The 25,534-nt window shown below is 36.9% G+C and overlaps 1 long non-coding RNA gene across 1 annotated transcript in view; it reads left to right on the forward strand.

Annotated features, from left to right (window-relative positions):
* The window catches only part of LOC138697158 (uncharacterized), a 65,709-nt gene that overhangs the window by 8,141 nt on the left and 32,034 nt on the right, over positions 1 to 25,534 (forward strand). The window contains exon 2 of the long non-coding RNA XR_011331544.1: positions 24,658 to 24,758. This is a non-coding gene — a long non-coding RNA (uncharacterized lncRNA). The remainder of the gene's footprint in view (positions 1 to 24,657; positions 24,759 to 25,534) is intronic.

The following is a 25,534-nucleotide window of genomic DNA, read 5'->3' on the forward strand; positions in this document are numbered from 1 at the left end:
TACATTGTTGTTAGAGTGAAAAATAACAATTTGAATTAGATTGAAGCACGTGATAATAAACAAAGTAAGTCAAGAAGATGCGAGTTAAAGTCATGGTCCATATGTATGATGCCTGAAAATAGCTATTGATCCTTTGAGTGTTGCAATTGTTTGATCTCTTAAAATATCTTTATGCAGGCCAAACGATTTACAGAAGTCGACTAGGAACCGGGGTATGGTCCCACGGGCTCCTGTCATTAGTCCCGTAATGACGATGGATTCCAGATGATATTTGTCCTTATAAAAATTGATGGAAGGTTCATATCTATTCCTTCTTTCCTCGTGTATTTGTTCTGGCTGATGTTCATGCAATTCGAAACTCACAGTAGGGTCTATGATGTAACCTTCAAGAGAGGGAGGTTTAAATGCAATTATGTCGATTACTGCCTTCACTGGATATGCCGTGTACTTCTTCATATACTGAATAACCTTTGTTATTCTGGTTATAAAAACGGTTTATTTTGTAGTCACTGTTTTCTTTCATATGAATTTCGTCACTGATGAAAATATAAATACTTACAGTGATGTAACTAGTTTCGCTCGTAAAACAGAGGGGAGTGGAGGAAACTGAGTTCCTCTCTCGGCTTGCTAGTCCCCAGGGCTGTGATAGAGCGTATTCCGAACCTCAGTGCTGAGCAATCTGATGGCATCACGGTGTTCCGAATTTCAGTGATGACGTCACTGATGCTCCACCGGTGTCGCACCGGTTCCATCAGATTCCAGAGGTAGTGGCAGTCTCCATCAGCCGTTGTAAGTGAATCTGATTGGTTCTTGTATAGGGCGGGAATTAACAGACGTATAACTTCGTGCACTGTTTTGTCATGGCGGTGTGTTCTGCTTTGGTTGTGATGTATTGTTTGTAATGAGCACAACGTAAAAAATATAAATATATAATTTTCTTAATTAATAACAGTGTATATTTCCAATAAATGATTTCTTAGCATCGCCATAGATACACTTGATTGTACTGGTCACTATCTCTGTCACTAGAGAGTCCTTGAAATTTATATTTTCCCCGCCATTCCTAAAATATTTTGATATGATACCTCTTGCACAAAAGGGGAGATCTATAACAGAAACTTGATTAATATATTTCAGTATTATTTGTATTTATCCTGGGAATAATGAATAGTTCGACTCGTAGACATTTTTTTTCAGCATTAACTTCCCATGATTGTATGAGAAGATTCGAAGATAACGTCAGGATGTAGACCTTCGGCTCCCCCCTCCTACCAATAATGCATTACACAATGTCAATACGGCGGTTGCTGTCGTCTGCGATACGATTAACTTTTTTGTTGATTTTCGAGTTTCGTTTTTTTTCTGGTTATTATATGCTTATTTAAGTTTGTGTTAACTCTCGCTAAGTGGTTTTATATTTTATTTTGTCAGTCTTAGTATTTATTTTATTATTGTTAATATTTAGTTTTATTATTATTAATTAATTAATTAATTTGTATTACTATCTTTGTATTATCTCCGTCACGGTTATTATTATTATTATTATTATTATTATTATTATTATTATTATTATTATCATCAACATTATTATTGATATCTGTAAAATTTATGTAGGCTCTATTGGACTGTACCCGAGCACGAGCACATGCTCATTTCGGATACTACTTCAATTGTAAATTGTGAATAAATTTGAATTTGAATTTGAATTTGAAAATTTGAATTTGGGTTATGAGCGAACATGACAACGGACCAGTTATTACTACTGGTTCAAGAAATAAATTGTTTATGCTCTCTTTTCTTTGAACGAGATGACAGAACGGAAATTTCGCAATATCTTGCTAGTGTAACACAGACAACTTGTACAGCCGCCATGGCAGCCATCGAAGCTTCCAGTAGTTTTGTTCCTATTTCGCTGTAGCGTGACGTCATTGTTGTCCACCGGTCCGGTGAGATTCGGAATACGCTGATAGAATGAAACGAGAGTATCCGAGAAACCCCGTCTGCAATGCCTTTGTCCACCACAAATTTCATCACGATCTGACCGGGGATCGAATTCGAGCCGCCTGGATGGAAGACCAAAGTCCTAGCTTTGAACCATAGACGCGGCCCTCTCCACTGTTACTGATGAATTTGTTAGACCGTAAATTGAGAATTGAACCACATGAAGGTGCTTCCAGCGTGCCGTATTAAATGGCAGGCCTTACTCCGGATTATACACTCAGCCAGCTTGTGCTTAATTCCGGAGCCGAATGCATAATATATACAGAAATGCAAATCATACACGGCTACCTAAGGAACAAGAGATTAAGTGATTTCTAAGTCAGATGAAAAACCTAATAACTTGGAAAACAAAAGAAAGAAAGGGAATTTGAATTACGGTTGATGGTTAAGACGTCCTAATGTTTACTTCCCTCCTTCCGCAACCCTTTGTTGAAGTGGCTTAACGCCTTCTCACCCCCTCCCGCCTCTGCGTCTGACAGGGCCGCTAAGAAAGCGGTTCCCTTGTTATATTTATTTTTTTGCTGAAGAAACTCCATTTGAATTGGGTCGATGACAAAGTACCCATGGCTTTCTTGCAGCGAAATTAAATGACATAAAACTTGGAGAGATTTATTTCCAATTCGTCATGAGTGATAAAACAGAGTCGTGATTATGACGTCATTCTAAGTTTTGTAGTGGTAGTTGATGCTCTTTTCTGTGACGAAATAAATAATAAAGAGGATAACAATTCAGTATAACACCAGCAAAACCAAAGTACTGACAAACGACGCAGAAGGGCAGATGATCGTCAACAATGCGAACATCGAATTTGTCACGCAATACATTTACCTTGGCCAGACAATATCATTTCAGAACAGCATAGGTAAAGATATTGATAGACGAATAGCATCGGCATGGAGAAAGTTTTGGAGTCTGTCCTTCATCCTAATGGACAAGAGCCAGAAATTGCAGGACAACAGGCAGATTTTCAACAGCTGTATTGCACCTGTACTTCTATATGGGGCGCAATCCTGGTCGCTCACCAAGAAATAGGCATTAAAATTAGGAAAATGCCAAAGAAGAATGGAAAGGAAAATACTCGGAATAAGCCTGAAGGACAGAATCAGAAACGAAGAAGTAAGGCGACGAAGCGGCGTAGAGGACGTGGTCACACTCGCTAATAGGATGAAATGGCGCTGGGGAGGACACGTGGTACGAATGCAACCTACCAGATGGGCACACACGGTGACACTGTGGGATCCAAGAATTGGCTGGAGAAACCGTGGACGACCAAGAACCAGATGGGGGGACGAGTTCAAGTTGCAGCTAGGAGGACTGTGGACCAGAATAAGACGCCAAAGAACACGATGGAAGGTTGCAGTCAACCAATTTTGAGCGGGAGCAACAACCAGTCTAGTGTAATGGTGGACAAAGAACTAGGAATGTAAATAGACCATCAGGTCGGCTCTTCTGATGGTCAAGACTTGAGCCATCTCTGCCCAAGCAGGAGGCCTTGCCCCCACTGGGGATTTACGGCTTTTATTATTATTATTATTATTATTATTATTATTGTTATTATTATTATTATTGTTATTATTATTATAAGTGAGTCGGTACAAGAATGAAACAATTTTTATTCAAGTGCGTGCACCTCGTCTGCAGTGGTCTGGTGATTTTCGTGGTTTTCCGAGGATTAAGAATATTTTTAAATTTATTTTACGACGCTTTATCAACTGCTATGGTTATCTAGCATCTGAGTGACATGAAGGTGATAATGCCGGCGAAATGAGTCCACCGCCGAAAGTAACCTAGCATTTGGTCTGAATGCATTGAGGGAAAACCCCCGGAAAAAACCTCAACGAGGTAACGTATCCCAACCAGGATTTGAACCCGGGCCCACTCATTTCACAACCGGATATGATAACCATTACTCCTCGGTGTGGACATATTTATTTGTGGTTGGGGCAAACCTTACCGTCAGACTACCTCAACAAAATTTTAATACAGTGGAAGCTCTTAAGTTCGACAGAAATCAAGTTCGACATCCTATAGTTCGACTGCTTATGTAGGAGAATTGACACGCCCCTATACGGGCACTAAGAAATGGGTTTGCCATTTGAATGGAAATTGGTCCTGTTTCTTGTAGTGATATTTTTGTTACAGGAAAACAGAATATTTTATTGATTAGGACATCCATATTGATCACTGATTTTAAATTAATGAACGCTTCTTTTCCTATTTGAGAATTCTGTCGTTTGTGAGACGGAACTGTCGACACCCACTGTGGCATTAGAAGCGCATACACAAGTCTCGGGGCGGGCAGGAAATGCAAGTACAGTACTGTATTCGTTGATGGATAACCAATAAGAATTTGTATTCATTTTACTTGCCACACTCACTACCCTTATTGGTCATAACTTTCAATTCTGTTCTGTCGAACTTAGGAGAGTCCACTGTACTTACTTATGGCTTTTAAGGAGATTCATTGCCGTCCTCACATAAGCCTGCCGTCGGTCCCTGTCCTAAGCAAGATAAATCCAGTCCCTACCATTATATCCCACCTCCCTCAAATGCATTTTAATATTATCCTCCCATCTACACCTCGCCCCCCCCTCAAAGGTCTTTTTCCCTCCGGCGTCTCAAGTAACACTCTATATGCATTTCTGTATTTGTCCATACATACTACATGCCCTGTCCATCTCAAATGTCTGGATTTAATGTTCCTAATTATGTCAGGTGAAGAATACAATGCGTGTAGTTATGCGCTGTGTAACTTTCTCCATTTTCCTTTAACTTCATCCCTCTTAGTCCCAAATATTTTCCTAAGCACCTTATTCTCAAACATCCTTAACCTCTGTTACTCTCTCAAAGTGAGAGTCCAAGTTTCACAAACTTATAGAACAACCGGTAGTATAACTGTTTTATAAATTCTAACTTTCAATTTTTTGAGAGACTGGATGACAAAAGCTTCTCAACCGAATAATAAAAGACATTTAATATAACTGTTTTATAAATTATAACTTTCAATTTTTTGAGAGACTGGATGACAAAAGGTTCTCAACCGAATAATAAAAGACATTTACCATATTTATCATGCGATTAATTTCCTCCCAAGTGTCATTTACATTATTTTTTTGCTGTTGTTCCAAGGTATTCGAGTTTTTCAACCTTTTCAAAGGATCATAAATTCTGACAAAACAAATTGAAGGAGATTATACTGGACATGAAATCAAATGTGAAATTAAATTGTAGCAAGAATAAAAATTGTAAATATCAATAAGTAGGAAGACATAAAAATCGGATTTTCCAAGATTGTCTAATACATCATTGCAAAAACCATATGAAATGTAAGAATTATCACTGTTGCACTCATCAGCTAAGAAGCTTCGCGAAGACTGGGCCATAAGATCATCTCGCTGAATGGAAATCCGTATGTACGATCCATAGTGGACAAGATCCAAAAAGTAGCCATCACTGTCAAGAGATAAGATTGTTCCGAAAGGTTGACTACTATAGGCTAACGCTGCTATATCTATCCACCCACCATATCCGCCAGCTTCTGAGTGAGACTTGAGGCCACAAGACTGCGGAAGAGAGAAGAGTGCGGCTGTTGAAGGACAGACTTCTTTTCAAGGAAATTGCTCAGCCGGATTCATGATATGGCCCCTGTGCAAAGACCCGAAACTGTCTCGCCAGTATTTATATAATATCTTTTGCGGAAAAGAGAGAGAAGGCTGAGAAAGTGGAGGAGAAGGATGGAGAGACTACGTGGATAGTCGATGAATTTTCCGTCGCATCCTCAACCGATGTTTACACGAAGACACACTACGAGTATTTCTGTGAGAACTCTAAAAGGAATTTATGAGGTAGCCACAGCCACCTAGAGAGAGGCGCTTCGAACGAAGAACCTTGTACAAATTTATCAGTTGTTTCTGGGAAAAAGAGAGCAGGGAAATGTTGTTTTCCTCAGAGAAAGAAATTGAGACAAATTAAGGTTACATTATTTTATCAGTTTCAAAATGTGATGCCTTATTGTGGAATGTTGTAACGCCACTATGAATGATTAGTCTTTGAAATGTTGCAATATTAAAAATTTTTGACGTAGATCACGTTTCTTCTTACTAGGTATGAAGGAGTGTGACATAGGAATTTACCGTCATATAAAAATGTAACCCCTTCTCACCGAGAAACTTTGATAACTTGATCAATATGGACCAATCGATTATACGTATAATACTCGTAATCAGTTTTTGGACACTGAAATGGCCACATCACTCGAATTCTCTTTGATTGATTTTGATATTTATATTTATTTATTTATACTTACTTACTTACAAGGAACCCGGAGGTTCATTGCCGCCCTCACATAAGCCCGCCATTGGTCCCTATCCTGAGCAAGATTAATCCATTCTCTATCATCATATCCCACCTTCCTCAAATCCATTTTAATATTATCTTCCCGTCTACGTCTCGGCCTCCCTAAAGGTCTTTTTCCCTCCGGCCTCGTAATTAACACACTATATACATTTCTGGATTCGTCCATACGTGCTACATGTCCTGCCCATCTCAAACGTCTGGATTTAATGTTCCTAATTATGTCAGGTGAAGAATACAATGCGTACAGTTCTGTGTTGTGTAACTTTCTCCATTCTCCTGTAACTTCATCCCTCTTCTCTCCCCAAATATTTTCCTAAGCACCTTATTCTCAAACACCCTTAACCTATGTTCCTCTGTCAAAGTGAGAGTCCAAGTGTCACAACCATACAGAACAACCGGTAATATAACTGTTTTATAAATTCTAACTTTCAGATTTTTTGACAGCAGACTAGATGATAAAAGCTTCTCAACCGAATAATAGCACGCATTTCCCATATTTATTCTGTGTTTAATTTCCTCCCGAGTATCATTTATATTTGTTGCTGTTGCTCCAAGATATTTATTTATTTATTTATTTATTTATTTATTTATTTATTTATTTATTTATTTATTTATTTATTTATCCAGGTATTCATTATTTATTTATTTTGTTATTTATTTGTTTGTTTATTTATTCACTTATTTATCTATTTATATATATTTATGTATTTATATAGTTGTTCATTTATTCATTAATTTATTCCTTTATTTATTCGTTTATCTACTTAATTATATATATTTATTTAATTATTAATTTATTTACCCATATTCATTTCCTTATACATTTATCTATTTTTTATTTTCTTAGTTTTTATTTTAATTAATACCGTAGTAATTGTGATTTGTCAAGTACAACTAATTACTGTACTGAAATTCTGTGTAAGAAGTGTGGCAGTCTTTCACGAAATGGTGTACGGAGTTTTAGACCCTCATATTGGATATATGCAGGATCCGGAATTTATTTCGTTCCGACTAATTTCAGTATGCTGTTCAAAATTAAATAGGCCTACGCCCTCTGTTCCAAAATATGGTATAGAAAGATGTAATTAATTCTGTTCCAAAATATAATATTTTGTTAAAGTTCTCAGTAACATAATGTGACTTTAATATAGCTTCTATATACTTATTTATTTGTTAAATTAGCATACGAAAATCATAAAAATCTGTGTGATGTCAAATCAATAAAATAAAAAACAAACATTGTTTTGATTGAGGCCAATTAACATAAAACTGTAATAAATTACAATCCGTTTTTGTACGATTGTTGAGCCTTAGTCGTTCTATTCAAAATTGACTGGGTTGGTGTTACATTTTCTGCAACGGGAACATCAAGCAAGTCCTTATTTGATTTTCGTTCATAATTAACCTTTTAAATATTATATTTTGATGCACTACAGAAGATTTGAAACATTTACAACTGCACTGTGTGATAGTTACTTCACTAGTGAACAGAATATCACACCGCGAAACATTTCCTGCGTACATGCGCAATAATCAAACCTGTTTTATTTGTTACTATATCATATTTTGGAACGGAAAGAGTATTAAGTTCGGAATATCAAAAATAACACAGGATATAGTTTGAATAGTGAAATTTATTGGCATGTTCTTATTTATTAATGATTACATTTCAAGTGGTCCCCTCGATATCTTGTGGTTTGTTGCATTCTTCCCGAAAATTGTTATTGACACGTTGCAACAAACCTGGGATTACGTTGATTTCTTGGACTTCTGCCTGTATCCTATGCTTCACATCCTGGGTATACAATGTGATCTGCTTTGAAACATCCTTTCTTTGAAGTATTGCCATAGAAAAAATCAACAGCTGTAAGGTCTGGGGATCGAGCCGGCCATTTTAGCCGAGAAATTAAGTGTCGAGAAAAAAGATTTCTCAAGATTTGTAATGTATATCTGGCAGTATCGGTCGTAGAAATCTCTTTTTGAAACCAAATGCCATCCTTCTTTGCTGAATAATGTCTGTAACATTCGCCGATACCTTTCGTCATTTTTTGTAATAACTCTGTCATTTTTATCTTCAAAATGTAGGAGCTAGTGTTGATCCTATCAGAAACAGTACAGCTTGATTCAGGGATTTTGGGCCCTGCAAAAAATAAGTAGATAGACTAAGAGCGAGTTACTCATCTCTACTGGCGGGCTGGGTCACTCAGGTCAGGACGCGAAGTCATAACACCAAACACTTCCTTCTTATCATGTCGCTGTACACTCCGCCTTAAAACATAATATTCTTCCATCTATCCCGTTACTAACCACTACGTCTGTTGACTAAACAATGTTATGATGACATATTTTCTTGACATGAGTGTCCCTCAGTTACTGTACTCCAACCACGAGAAAGTCTCCAGGGAATGAGACGAAGCGGGGTGATGCTGTGGATGAATGTTGATGTCATAAGATGTCATAAGATCACACACGTGGGTATTCGTATCTCTATTGGCTATCTCTCAAAGCACAAACCATAACACTGATATACACATTTTTATACTATCCTATTTACAAAATTAGATCACTGTTAATCTCCTGGGGCCGTATTCATAGATATTTTTAGCGCGGGTTTCCGGTGGATGATCAGCGTTTTTCGTATTCATAAACCAGTGTTAGCGATATATGTTTTGAATTCTGTACAAGTAACCAGTGGATAGCCGGGGCTAGCTTAGTACGCTCGTAGCGCGTGCTGCGAAATGTCTATGAATAGCACCCCTGGTCTTTTAATCCCTCCATACAGGAAATAACATATGCAGGAGAGCGCATGATTTTTAAACTGACGTTATAACTCTAATATTATCTATCTACTTCGCTCCAATAGAAGACGCAATAGTAAGCACATTCCTTTCACGGTTTATCTCCTGGTTGGAGAACAGTACAAGCATAGATATTATTTTCATTCTTCTTCCTTCTTTCTCTCCTATGCACATCATTTTTCATTAAATTTCTTTCTTATAATGCAACACGCAGCTCTCTCACTAGCCAAACAACCAAGGACAGGGACCAATAACGTTGAATCGAACTGTACATCCACAGTCACTTTTTCGTTCTGTATTTGCCGTTCATTCAGTGCCATAGGATTTGTCACTCCGAAATTGAAAATTTTGCTTGTTGACGAAGCCATTTAAGTAAGATTGCAACAAACAATAAGATATCGATGGGATTACTTGGAATATATCATTTCAAAAGATTATAACATGCCAATAAATTGCATTTTTCAAGTCATATCCTGTGTTATTGTCCCGCGCCGTGGCGTCGCGGTCTAAGGCATCCCGCCTAGGACTCGCGTTACGGAATGCGCGCTGGCTCGATTCCTCATGGGGGAAGAAATTTTCTCATGAAATTTCGGCCAGTGTATGGGACCGGTGCCTACCCAGCATCGTGATCCACTTGGGGAGCTACGATAGGTAGCGAAATCCGGTTGCGAATACCAGCTATAACGGCTGGGGGGATCATCGTGCTGACCACACGATACCTCCATTCTGCTTGGATGATCGTCCACCTCTGCTTCGGCATGTGGGCGTGAGGCCAGCAGCCGGCTGGTCGGTCTAGGCCCTTCACGGGCTGTAGCGCCACGGATTATTATTATTATTATTATTATTATTATTATTATTATTATTATTATTATTATTATTATCCTGTGTTATTTTATATAATCTAATATCTAAACTTTATAGTCACTAGGAACATCATACTGAAATTAGTCACAACCAACTGTACTTTAGTGCTTAGCAATTGACTAAGGCAGATCGCGAGATAACTCATGCGCAGAAGAGTTTGGATTCCTTGGTAAATTACTGCCACTGTGGTAGATTTGCTTAAGAAATGTGGAAGGCTTATCAGACTCGACGTAGCCTCCATCCTTTATCATTATCTTCACAGAAATACATTAAGCTGCTGTTACAACAAGTTGTTATTACGGACATTAGCCCTTAAAGCACGGTGCACAACCATATGGTAATAAAAGTTAGTTGGCCATTCTCCAGAAGCTGTAGTTGTTTGGTTGATTTACGACCTAACTTAAGTATAACATTATTACGTAAACCCAGCCTTAGGACGTGTTTCGATTCATCTGTCCTCCTTCAGCAATTTGACACAACTTCGCCGTATCTCAAGTCAAGAGCAGTAGTTTCCAGTCTTCACGGGTTGTGTCACGTTATCGACTTCAGTTTTAATTTCATTTTACACGAGTGTTAACGCAAGTTGCAAGGCATTAAAAATTTTTAACAGTCCGTTTTGAGACTTCTACACAATAATAAATTAAGTGACATAATTTCTCATTCTACGTTTTACTAGTGCCGCAATAAGTCACACGAATCTGTGGCTCAGAGCTAGCGCGCTCCTTTTCTATCTTGCATGACTCCCTTTCGATCCCCGACTAAATCGTGATTAAATTTGTACTTCCCTACTTATGGCTTTTAAGGAACCCGGATGTTCACTGCCGCCCTTACATAAGCCCACCGTCGGTTCCTATCCTGTACAAGATTAATCCAGTCTCTATCATCATATCTCTCCTCTATCGAATCCATTTTTAAATTTGTTTATTTATTTATTTACTTATTTATTTATTTATTTGTTATTTATTTATTTATTCATTTATTCGTTTATTTATTTATTTATTTATTTATTTATTTATTTATTTATTTATTTATTTATTTATTTATTTATTTATTTATTTATTTATTTATTTATTTATTTATTTATTTCCCTTCCATCTACGTCTCGGCCTCCCCAAAGGTTTTTCTCCCTCCTGCCTCCAAACTAATACTCTATGCATTTCTGGATTAGCCCATATCTGCTACATGCCCTGCCCATCTCAAATGAAGGGCACACGGGAAAAACGATCAAGGTCCATCAAAAATCGAAATTGAGTTAATAATGCTATCTTATAGTGGAAAGGAAGTAATATCATGTGGTCTAGCTAGTAATAAAAATCATTGTTCTTGACATTCCACTACGCCAATTTCTATTAAATACGCACATAACAAAGTATTAAGTGCTTAAACTTTAAAATTAGTTTTTCTCGAAACTTTCTCAAATGGACCTTGATCGTTATTCCCGTGTATCCTTCAAATGTCTGGAATTAGTGTTCTATTTATGTCAGGTGAAACATACAATGCGTGCAGTTCTGAGTTGTGTAACTTTCTCCATTTTTCTGTAACTTCATCCCTCTTAGCTCCAAATATTTCCTAAGAACCTTATTCTCAAACACTCTTAATCTCTGTTCCTCTCTCAAAGTGAGAGTCAAAGTTTCACAACCATACAGAGCAACCGGTAATATAACTGTTTTATAAATTCTAACTTTCAGATTTTTTGGGTGCAGACTAGGTGACAAAAGTTTCTCAACCTAATAATAACAGGCATTTTCCATATTTATTCTGCTTTTAATTTCCTCCTGAGTGTCATTTATATTTGTTACTGTTCCTCCAAGATATTATATAGTTATAAATTTACATTAAAATAAATTATATGATTGAATAACATTTTTCTTTTTGTGTTACTATATGTTTGTTTCTGAAGCGATGTAAGCGAAAAGAACACGGGCGCGGGTATATTTTCTATCCTTTTCGTTTCCCCTTTATGCTGGACGTGGATCGACCCCGGCTGCCTGTAACGAAGACCAACGTGATAGAGATTAAGCTACAGACGCGACTAGCAGGAATGTTAAGATGAACGCTACAAATAAGTGGTAAACTGAGGGGGGAAACGGGGCTGTGCGCCTAAACTGCGATTACAGTCCACGTCTTGTCTGTGTACGAATGTGATTAATTTATGCACATATAAATACCGAATTTTTCTGTAGGATAGTTAACTAATAACACAGAAAATTATTTCTGCAATATGAAAATTAGTATCAGAAAGTAAGCACTCCTGTGCTTGTAGTTTAACAACTTGAACATAAAGCTTCAGAAATTGTGGGAACTTTATAGACATCGTTATGTGTTGAGTGAAGATAATTTACTGCGTATAATTGAGTACTTTGCGAGGAGTTCGCATTTAGAGTGCAGATTTAGTATAACTGGAATTGGATTGGAAAGACAAGAATATGTAGGCAGCATCGTAAAAATACACTTACCCGCATATGGGGAGAATATTTTATTATCTCTGTTCCCGTCGCCGTGGAAACCTTCTCTGCGAAGACGACCTGAATTCATTTAATACTTCGTAGGGACACTTAACTACGTCTATTAGCACAACAAAGATTCTGAGTTTGTTACTATGCAAAACTTCATTTCCCGTGTTAGTAAAACATCTTTCAGTACCGGATAACATAAACTTCCCCTCTAGTATGCTAATGCAATGGAAAACAGGAGCAGAAATAATTTATTCAGTATTAAAGAATGGATACTTATACAGTACTTTGTACAAAACTATTGAAAACCAAAGGCAGCTTTTCTGAGTGATACGCCATTTATATGGGAATGAAATAATCATAGCGGAAAAAGAATTCTTAACTGCCGTTTTGTCTACCATATCTCTTACTTCAGTCACATTCTACTAGGCCTATATACAGTCACGAGGCTTGGGATGATTTTTTGCATATCTCGCGATAGTTGCTAGCCGGTTGGAGCGCTATGAGTTCTAGGAACAATAGACTGTGTCACTGCCATCGTGATCTAATACAGGCCGTAAGGCAGACCATGTGACTCGCTTAACCCGATCACGAAGGGCGGCGTTTCAACCATATAAATTAATTGGAATGCATAAAGAGTAACATATATTTCTCTAATATGTAGTGTAATGGTTGTAATAAAATTTAAAACAATGATTAGGAGACACTTCAGATATAATTCCTTGCAAGTTAAGGTGTAATATTATTTTTGATATGAAAATTACGTTGTTCGTATGTGTAATGCCTGCCTTTATTTCGATTAAATATTGCCAAATTCTTGTACATTCATTTATGCACGATTCAATAATTTTCAGTTGCACCGCACGGATATTTAGATATGTTGAAATTATAGGTTATGTTTACTGTACCAGTTGCCCCTTTCTGTCTAATTTTAGTGATCTCCAATGCATTACCACTCACATGAAAATTATAGGTTATGTTCACTATATTTAACTTATATTCCTAAATTCGCAATTATGCATTATAATTAAGCATAATATCATGTATGATACCCCGGACATTCATTTCCTCTGTATTTTAATTCTACAATTGTGTACTGAATTATTGTATTTATCTACTACCTAAGAGACGAAGTAACACAATCGTAAGTACACTAAATTCATAGGAGTGTTTTGGTCAATTTTCTGTCTACAATTAAGGAAGGTAGATGTGCTAAATTAAAATCACAATATAAATTCGTTTTTATTGAACCTCAAAATAGCTTCCATTCTAAACTTGAAATGTTGACGCGAACAGATTATGTTAACATGCAAAATTCTCTTCACATTAAAATAACACAGTTTTGTAATTATTTCTGCAACATATTATGCAACAAGAAGTAAACGGAACTTATGGACAAATTACACAAAATAAAGCTTAGCAATGATAAGCAGTAAAGTTATAATATAATATTTTACTGAGCTCCATACACTGAAATAGAAAACCCGAACAAACATTACGGCCTGGTCTAGATCGAAAAAGCATTGACTGTGCCGTATTTCGCATTTTTGTGAAAAGCTATGTGAATTGTGAAATGTTCGTTATCGATTGTAATAACTGTAAATGGCTAAAATACAATAATTTGAATATTAATAAGGGACAAGGAGACGTTTGTAGCACTATAAATTGCAAGAAAAATAGGTTAGAGTTATCCTTCTTCCGAAAGATCCAGGAAGGTGAGTTTATAGAATATAATATATATTTTATGAAAATAATATATAAACCTTATGTAATTCATATTTCAATAGTGGAAGGAAGGTTTTAATTTTTTCAAAAGAACACGATATCGAAAATACAATACATTTATTGTCTGCTAGGGAAAGAGTCTGTGATGAGGCGATAGTAGCGATCCTGGCAGTGAGCAACTATCTATGGATGCATATTTCAACTGTCTATGTTTGCATATTTAGTAAGTATTAAGCTTCGTGACTGTTCTTTAGTGATGCCCCACTTCGATTATTGCGATTCTCTATTCACAAATCTAAATACTGATCTTGCCGTCGACCTGGTTGGCGAGTTGGTATAGCGCTGGCCTTCTATGCCCAAAGTTGCGGGTTCGATCCCGGGCCAGATCGATGGCATTTAATTGATCTTGCCCATAGACTACAGCGTGTTCACAATATCTGCGTTCGTTTCGTTTGTAACATTAGAAAATTCGATCATGTAACACCGTCACTAGAATTGTTGTCTTGGAGTCCACTTAAAGAAAGAAGATTCTTCAACTCTCTCTTATTACAATTTAAAATCATCCACACCTCCACACCCTCTTACCTAGCATTTCGTTTTGTATACCTTTCACGAACCCGGAACATGTACCTTCTCTCTATTCCTCTGCACAGAACATCCTTCTACTCATCATCTTTCAGCATATCTATTCCACGCCTCTGGAATTCTCTCCCTGACCATGTCAGAGACTGTCGGACAATATCAAAATTCAAATTTAAATTTAAAAATCACATTCTAGTTCATGGAATTGCTTGTTGAACACCTATCAGGTTGCACAACTTCGGCTTAACCCATGATATATAGTAAATATTGTAACTATGCTATTGTAAAATTGACAATTAATATGTAATGTATTTATTATTATTATTATTATTATTATTATTATTATTATTATTATTATTATTATTATTATTATTATCAGTAATCAGTTATCACTATCATCATTGCTATCTCTGTTTTCTTTCTTTTTTCTTGTATTAGCTCGATGAGAGCTCTATAGTATTCTTTTGACTCTGTTGACCCTCTATAGGGCTTTAATTTAATATGTATTATTTCCATCAGTGTTTGTATTTCTTTTTTTGTATTTATATGTGCTATCTGGTAGGATGGAAGAGAAGGCCTTACGGCCTTAATCCTGTCAGATTAAATAAATAAATAAATTAAATTACAGAATATAGCGGGTATTGAACCGAAGTTGAGAAGGCGATAATGGACCGATTTACAGCTGGATTTTATATTAGAGAAAATAGTGACGTATATAAAGAGTAACCTAAGGTCGACCAAATTAACCGAGAAGCTAGGATATGAGGCGCTCAGAATAATAAGCTGAGTGACCAGGGCTTCCAGTGATGGCTTGGATATTCTCTGGTACATACGAAAAGTTCGTACAGGACCAGGTGACTTCTTTTTCTTCTTCTTCTTCTTCTTCTTCTTCTTCTTCTTCTTCTTCTTCTTAACTGAGCGGGTTTCTTGAAATTACGAACGAGACACGTTCATGGCATCTTAACTATTGATGACGCTGAAATTTTCTATGTGGTGCCGTTAGACTTTCGCCGTTCTTATTAAATGCTTTCACGGCAACAGTACTTTGCGCCCCATTCCACTATTCTATGAATCTTAATGGCAAAAGGTTCTAAATGAGTTCACATCTATTTCACAAGTATTCCACGTTCCCAGGGTTTGAATATTGTTTACAAAATTTCTCGTTTCTCTGCTACACCCTGTATTTGAGTATATAAAATAACTTTTTTTTTTAGTACTTGAAGAATAATATGAACAACATAAATAACAAGGTTATACTTCGGAGAGTTCGAGAGGTGGGCCTATGTGAAGCAAATTTCATGCAAAAATTTTGAAATTTGTAAGAGTAGTGATTTTTCAAGATACAATTTAAGTTTACAAATATTTTAATAATCTGTACAATTTTTAACCAAAATAGATTAAATGTTGTACGTATATACACACAATGTTCTGCCCAATGCCAGATTTTCCACTAAAAATCCAGCATTCTCAAATATTTCCTATTTTCTGCCTTTCTCTTAGTCTCCGCATATGATCCATAGAATGTCGTCTATCATCTCATATCTTCTTCTGCTCCGAACTCTTCTTCCGTTCACCATTCCTTCCAGTGCATCCTTCAGGAGGCAGTTTCTTCTCAGCCCGTGATCCAACCAAATTTCTTTTTCTCTTCTTGATCAGTTTCAGCAACATTCTTTCTTCAACCACTCTTTCCAACACAGTTTCATTTTTTATTCTGTCTGTCCATTTCACACACTCCATTCTTCTCCATATCCGCATTTCAAATGCTTTTAGTCTCTTCTCTTCCCTTTGTTGTAATGTCAATTTTTATGCTCCATGCAATGCCACACTCCACACAAAGCACTTCACTAGTCTCTTCCTTAGTTCTTTTTCCAAAGATCCGTAGAAAATGCTCCTTTTTCTATTACGTAAAAGCTTTCTTCGTACAGAGGCCTTATGTATGTACGAAATTTCAAAGATCTATTTCAAACGGTTAATAAAATTGAAAATTTCACCTGAGTGTAGATCCCTGAAAAGGTGATTATATTGAATAATTAAACATTTATTTTTAAAGATAAGCCATTTTCTGCTCCATGTTCTCTTCGTATAGTCGTGTAGCAGCCAGTTCACCTAGCATAAGCTCCTGTCCTCCAATAATGAACCAAACATTCTTTCACTGCCTTCGACGATCTACTTTTTCCTTCCGTTTGGATATACGAACTCGAAAGATTGCACGATACATTTGGTGAAAGTCTGTCGGTTCTAGAAGAAGCAATAGCTACGAGCCTAGACATTTCTGAAATTACATTCAGTAGCCCTGCAGGTGTCGCAGACCATCAGAGTGCGCGCCTTTATTAAACTGGAGAGCGCCGGCCGCAGGATCTCGCCCCGCCGCGCTGGTCCAAGAGCTGCCCCATTCCAGCCATTCCAACGGGAGACCTGCACGAGAGCACACAAAGACATCGTCACAACACCACAAGATTCCTGAACCAAATTATGCGCCAAGTTTAATTATGCACGTGTCCGAGGGTTTCCAGCTGTAGTTCGTGTAATTACCTAATTGTTACTAAACTCCTCACAAGTTGAAAGTGAAAATGTCAAATTCTAGTGTTAATAAATAGCGTCACGAAGATGACACAAACTTTCTCAAAACATATTTTCTACGATCTAAAACAACTTATTTGTTTTTCGTGAGATGAACACCGCGAGATGAAACGGCAGGAGGAATTACGTTAGTGATATGAATGCTTACATTATGTGACGTAATATCAATACTACTGCGTGTTCAATTCAAAGTGTGTCATGACTCGCTGTATGCCGTCATGTGGCTAGTCTTTGAGCCTAGAGAATTAAATCTTCCTACAGTTCCTACACTTCCTATTACCTATGTGCCAGAGAAGTTGCCTAGCAAGTACGGCGTTCATTCTGAAGAGTACGTACCGATACGTACGGTAACGCCTATAGTGGCAGGAATGTGAACTGTTCAGAAACACGTACTGAGGTGAGTTTATTTCTTACTGTCGGGATATGGGGAGAGGGTTAAGACGATTACTTACGTATTTGTTGACATTAACTTCGACGATCAACATGGACACGCAGCATTTGATTTGTATTGTGGAATGTTTCCGTACGCAACCGATGATAACAAATACCTGGGTACGACTTTCCCGTGCAAAACACAGTTCGAAAGAGGTTATGGTAGCACACAGACTTTACAGACCGCCATCTGTTGCTACGACGTTCAAGTTATACCATGCACGTTCTCAAATACAGATTGAACGCGTTGATTAATAGGCAACTTCTCTGACATAAAAGCTGAAACGCGCTTCAAATCGCTGACTCACAACAGTGACTTCATGACACACTTTGAAATGAACACCCAGTATTCATTAACACAGTGTTTCCCAAATTTGTTAATGCGCGACCCATTTTTGGGCAAGACTTTCTTTTGCGACATCTCCCTCATTAAACCCCATTCGAAAAATATATATCCGTGTAAAATCGAAAATAACGACAATTTTACTCAAAATCAGTGGATACCACCCAAAGAACGACCAAATTGAATTATATGATGTAACAATCACACGAAATATTAAGTAAACATCATTTCTAGTACTTCAAGTTATCACCACCGTCGCGCTGCTGTAATAACTCTATACAAAATGGTAAATTCCATCAAAGGAAGAGCGTTGCAAACTAGTATTTTCAACAAAATTTGTGAAGATAAGGGTTTTTTATTACACGGAAGTAAGATGGTTTTCGTGAGGTCATGTGTTGAAAAATGTTTTATAGTTAAGAGCAGAACGTCTAACATACAGGTACGTACAAGACGAGAAATCGGAATATGCAAACCTATTTTCCAGTTCTCCTTGGCTTCTTAGATTGACCTTCCTTGCTGATATTTTCGAACACTTAAACGCTTTGAATATTAGTTTGCAATTTTGATGGTAGTACCAACGCAGGTTCTTAGGTTGGTTTTATAGGTTGTAATTGGATATATTTATGGAAGGAATAGTAGGGGACTATCAGTGCGGATTCAGACCGGGAAGATCGACGGTGGACCAGCTATTCATAATGAGACAAGAGACAGAAAAATGCTGGAAACAGAACATCGATTTACACTGCCTATTTTTAGATTTTGAATCTGCATATGATAATCTAATAATTAAAACAATATGGGGACACATGCATCAACTCGGTTTTCCAAAGAAACTGATAAATGTATGCAGAAATGTGTCATTTGAACCAAAGGCATCAGTGAAATTAGGAAAGGTCACAACTGAAAATTTTAAATTGGAGAAAGGAACCAAGCAAGGAGATGGGCTGGCCCCTCTCTTGTTTAATATAGCCCTACACATTGCAATAATAAAATCAGAAGTGCAAATTAATGGAACCATTTTTAATAAGACACAACAGATTTTAGGCTATGCGGATGATGTGGTCATCACCGGAAGAAGGATTCAAGACGTTGAAGACGCCTTGATAGCGTTGGATTACAAAACTCAGAAGCTGGGATTTAAAATAAATACAAATAAATCTAAATTTATGTCAGTGACCAAAAGACAAAATGATCAAGTGAATGAAGTTAAAATGGGAACATACAAGTTTGAAAAGTTGAAAGAATTTACATATCTCGGATCAATTTTGACAGTAAATAATGACCTAAGGAACGAGGTACAAAGAAGAATAAATCTGGCTAACAGGGCATATTATTCACTTTTACCAATTGTTAAAAATAAAATAATATCTAGAGAAATCAAAATCAAGATTTATAAAACCCTAATAAGACCCATTATAATATATGGTACAGAAACATGAGTCCTAAATAAAAATACATGCAAACAACTAGCAATATTTGAGAGGAAAATCTTAAGAAGGATTTTCGGAGCACTTGAAACAGTGGATGGATGGAGAGCCAGATATAATAATGAGATATATGAACTGTATAAGGAATCGGATTTGGAGACGCACATAAGATGTCAAAGATTGAGATGGTTGGGACACGTCATAAGGATGGAAACAACAAGGAAAGTGAAGATTGTCTTCAATAACTACTCAGATGGAACCAGATTAAGAGGAAGACCGAGAACAAGATGGTGGAACTGTGTATGTGAATAGATTAGGAATAAGGAATTGGAGGGAGTTGGCGATGGATAGAGAAGGATGGAAGGAAGCCATAGCGGAGGTTAAGGCCCACTTGGGCTGTAATATCAGCGAATAGGGATTGTAAAGAATGGACACTTCGTGTCCGGTACCTTTGATGTAGCCGGACTGATTTCAATGACCTTCAAGCCAGCTAAAGCGTGAGATTCTGCTTTCTCCCTAGAGTTGGCGCTGACATCACACCAGCTAGCAGTCGACACAGCGGAAATATAACACATACGATTAATACATCTAGGCACATTATGTACTCAAATAAAATAAACTGGATCCATAAAATAATAAATCCGTTATTAACTGTAATGTCTAGACTCTAGAGTTCCTTTATAATGAGATTTGAGACGTTGATCTCAACAACAATTAAAATATGTAACGTAATGATTTGATAGCGCTGAAAATGGAAAAACAAAACTCTTACGAGAAGTAAAACCATATACCTATATTATATTTTATACAGATATTACACGAATTCGATACTTAATTTTATAATGTGTTATATTATTTTATAATATAATTTATTATATCTGAAATGTAAAATATTATGACTACAACTAGTTTGTTACTGAGAAATAAGGAAAAGCTGTTAACTTGAATTTATTTGCAGCAAAGCGTTACTGGATTATGCAATAAGGTAGGCGATGTTTGGATCCTGTTTCTCAACTCTATACTCAATTATTATCTTAGCGTATGCTCGATTATACTAACCTCTAGGGCTTGAAAGTGGAACTAAACGCTGGCGCACAGAGAAACAAAACACAGGAAAATTCGCTCAGTGTCCATTCTTTATAATCCATATTCGCTGGTTATACCAAATAATAAGAAGAAGAATTGGATGTAGTTATGCAGAAGGAATACAACCCGCAGAAAGTAGGAACTGAGATTTAAGTCAAAGTTTTTATTGTCTTTCAAAATTCATTTACCAAAATTTTTTTCTGCAGCTGTATCAGAAAATGGGTTGTGTCATTTTTTTATTATGTGTAATGATCCTTCCCCTACTTCTCGGTAACATTACCTAAAAGTCATGATTTTGTGGGTTGGTTCTCTTTTACATAACTGCATCAAATTAACCTTTCCAAAAATGTGAATTGATATACAGTAACTTTAATGTCCCTCTTATATCCACTACGTAATTTGATTTTAATTATGTCGGGCCGACAATATCTGTTTAAAATGTATACAATTTATGTTAGCGCCCTTAGGGATTATTGTAACTTAACTTACTGCGATTGGTTTTATAATTCTCATGCGAATTTCTATAATGTTGAATATTACCATTTATTGTTAAGTTAAACTACGTGTTTATATAGAGAGTTGTATCAGGAAATTTGTTTAAATTTAATTGTTATCCACAATGAATTTTTCATTAAGCAACTCTCGGTGATTTTATAGATCGTTAGTATGCGCATTGTGTGCGGTACACATCTTGCTTCGGGGCCTTGTATTATCTAGAATTACACGAGTTTTAATTAATAAATATTAATCTGATTTTGTCATATATCATGTTGATCTAATTGCACCTCTGGATGGCCCTAGTGAAAGCTTCCTGCTTTCTCCCCTTAATAAAATGGTCACCGCAAAAAGTCGATAATTCCATTCTTTATATTACAATCAACAGAGAGGCTAACGGTTGAAGTGAAAAGAGGCAGTGTGGGCTCCTGAGGCTTATCATCTACTCGTCTGCGGGTGACTCATCTATCAGCATCGGATTCATGAGAGCTACTCACGCCACCTATCAGACTTAGATAATAATCGTATAGGCGAACAACGGACTAATTTAAAGTCCAGCCTCAAAAAGACGAGCCAAGCCAATACATTCTCGTCTGCAAACGACAGTCGTAAAGTGGTTCCATTACAGTACACGTATATTTGTGAGCAGAAAACGTCTAGGAATTTGTTTTCAGTGGAAGGTTATGTGACGTCTGTTAACAGAGTGACCACGTTATTGTATTCAAGTGACATGCTAGTGCAGTGGAGTGGTAACCTTCCTTATACATTACCAGAGCTTTATGTCAAGAAACGGACAGGGTTCTACTTCGAAACAGCCATGCTTAGGTTAGCAGACAGTTCCAATTGTGTTCTGTCTGCGACAGAATAATTTGGTTGTTTCTATTCTCTTGTGGGACTCTATGTCTTGTCCAACTCTGGTCTATTTCTATTTGCGTAAAAATTAACCAAGTTTATGCAAGAGGTTTAAAGCATTTTGACAGTTACAACATTGATTGGTCCTGAAACAGTTGGATATGTATTTTTGTTATAAGATAAATCAGGTTATTCCACAGGTATTAGAAATCACACTTATTTACGAGAAAATGAATGAATACAAGCAAATTTTGCTACGAGAATGAATGAAATGAATGACAATAGGCCTACAGATACGTCACAAAATTTTGGACTTGAGAAGAAAGATTACGAAGCCGTCTGAAATGTAGATCGTCAATTTCCCATCGGGAAGTGAGATCGCAAAACGCCATTTTAAAACGAACAAGCGTCTGTTTTCACTCCACAGATTTCTGTTATGCTATACAGAGAGATTCAGGAGGAGAGGGTCATATATTCAGAGATGATAGTCTGGGCGATTCTAAAGGAAAAATTGTATTTATAAACATGTATCTTATTCTGAAAGTTTCCGAGAAACAGCTATTTGAAAATAACAGGCACGAGTCTCCTTTTCTTCCTCCGCATAATTGCTGACATTGAAGCAGACACAACCAAAACGACATTAGGTTGTACCATTACCTTTGTCATATTGGCCCATTGCATGTACGGATGTATTACCAGAATACTTGGAGGATATTCCTTAGGCAACATGGGCTGGTATGCAGTTTCAACAAGGTGGGGCCTCTGCACATTCCAACCGGTCAGTGATCTAGTACTTCAATTAAACTTATCCTGGGCTTTGAATCGGTAGCGGTGGTAAAATATATTGCCCATCGAAGTCACCCGACCTTAAAGCATTACATTATTGCTTGTGGGGTTGGTTAAAGAGTGCAACATACAAGCCCAAAGTAGCAACAAAGGGGCATTTGTTCGACCGCGTTTTAAATGCTTATGATGCCATTAAGGAATGTCCGATCCAGCTCAGTTAACAACGTGGCATATGTCTACACGAGCTGTAAATTACATTGAGGTTGACGGTGGAATTTTTTAACACGTTATGTAAAGAGAAATGGACAGTTAAACACAACATAAAGGTAAAAATCTCTTAATTTACTTTCACCTGCATTGATCCCGTTCCTCATATTTTCCATTTTCCCCCCCCCCAAAACCGTTCCGGATTGTACATACAGTATGTTTATATAATGTTCTTGCGTTATAACCACCCATTCTGTCAAACCTCAAAGTATACTCCTTTCCTCCTAAACCACTCTGTATATTTCATTATGATATTACTACCCCGCGTTTGTTTACCCAAATCACTTTCCGCTAGATCTCCCAGTATATGTGGTAATTTACAAAATAGGAAAATGTGAAAGTAATTCTTCACTGCTTCAGGCACAGAATACCTAAAATTTCAATAGATTGCAGACGGAAAATCAGAGATGAAAATTACAGATTACATTTAAAAACTACTGGACTAGATACTGTTACAAGCCAATGAGAGATCCGTGGCTAGACTGTGGAGCCGTGGCCTTCAACGGGGAAACACAATCGCAGAAGTTATTGCTACTGTTCGACCTGAAAATATTATTTCCGAATTTTCTGTCAAAAAGAATGGGCACTCGAATTAGACGTGCAGTATATGTTATACAGCATGGTATAAAAATACATCATTAGTAGCTAATTTCAACAATAAATCAAACTGTTCCAAATATCGAATGTTTTCTTAGAGGTTGTTAGGAAGTAACAGTGCTCTTAACTTTAGCCAATAGCAGCATTCGCCTCCATTTGCAGCTGAAACAAAATGTCGTCTTCTCCCTGCACGCCATCACCACATCAAGGATCAACTACTAGACCGCTCCCTACAGTATCTTCGCGGTTAAGACGTTGTGCTGCAAGCCGGAAATTTGCAGGTTCGAGTCTCGATGAAATTATGGATTTTATTAATTGTTTTGATCCTTTCGGCCGCATTATAGTACACTCTGATCCCACCCAGACTCCAACAGAAGTGAGTATCTGGCGGTATTTTCTTGAGGGTAGAAATGTCTCTAAAAGAGGAAACCTTAACCTCACGCTAATCAGCTGAGTCTGCATTTCTTGTAATAACAACTTTATTTTGTTTTACTGGATTAGAGCGAAAAATGTCTACGAAAGTGTAATTCGTGACGCTGATGATCATAATAGTGATAATAGTATAGTATTCTGTTTAATAACATTTTAAACTGTAGAAGTTATTCAGCGCTAAATGCAACTTGGACGGGAACTTGCCGACTAATTTTTATGGAGGCCTGTACCATGGAGAGACCTCTTTTACATGCCATAAATCTATGACATGAGATCCACAACTTTACTCTCTGATGAAGGAAATAATGCTAAGGATTTCATTGAATTTTAAAATCCATCGTTCCCGGGCGGGTTTGATGAGGAGAAGGTCGAATCCAACGATCGGCATGACAAACGCTGGCATATCGAGAACGACATGATGATGATGATGATGATGATGATGATGATGATGATGATGATGATGATGATGATGATGATGATGATAGGAGGAGGAGGACGACGACAGAAATTTATAAACTACAAATTTGTATTTCAGGAATAAAAATGTAACACTATAGTGAAGAAATTGGTTGTCATTTCAGGTGAATCTCCATGGAAGCATTCTGGACAAGACATCCTCATGTGAGTCGCAAAGCCAAGATGTTGAGATCCTGCTCAGGAAGTCGAAGACACTCATTGACAGGTGAGTCGCTGTCATCAGCTTCCTGTTATCTTAACAGTTGTATTGTCACTACTGAAGTTATATTTATGGTAGACTAGAAAGAGCCCGGATTTTTTTAGATTTTTATCGGAATTCTCCCGTTTTTCCCTATCATTATAAAGTAACACTCAATACATCCCAATAAGTTATTTATTATCGTTTTTTCGATAGTATTCACTAAGAATGGTGCGGCGTGATGTAGTATTACGACTGGCGTACAGATGGCATTAGTCTGAAGAGATGCACTGGAAAGACACTCTATAACATTGGTTCCGAAATTGGGAGTCTCGTGTAAATAGATGGGGAAGATCTCGAGATGATTTACAAAATAGAATAAAAACGCCTTCTTGACACACACTTACTGTTTGTTCAGAAACATAAACAACATTCAGCATAAGAAAAAAGTTTCATTAATTACTACACTAAAGTATAAAAGTAGGCTAATTTTATTATTGCGACTAATGTGCTGTCTTTCAGAAAGTATCTCTCAAATCTGAACTCTGTATTCGATACACACATAGTGATATTACTTTCAAGTTTAATTATATTTCTCGTCTTTGTTTTCATGGCATTCATAGATAAGAAGCTTATTTTGCATAAATATCAGATTGCAAATGTTATAAAGTATTCAAGAGCTTTTTTGCAAGCTTCAGGTATTCGTGTATTCTTTTGATTCAGAACTGGTCTATATTCTGCGAAAAAGCCTGCTTTCAACATCCTATCAGTAGGTAGGTACGTACACATTTAATTTAATTTTT

Source organism: Periplaneta americana, chromosome 3, assembly GCF_040183065.1.
Source record: "Periplaneta americana isolate PAMFEO1 chromosome 3, P.americana_PAMFEO1_priV1, whole genome shotgun sequence".
In the NCBI taxonomy this organism is placed as follows: domain Eukaryota; kingdom Metazoa; phylum Arthropoda; class Insecta; order Blattodea; family Blattidae; genus Periplaneta; species Periplaneta americana.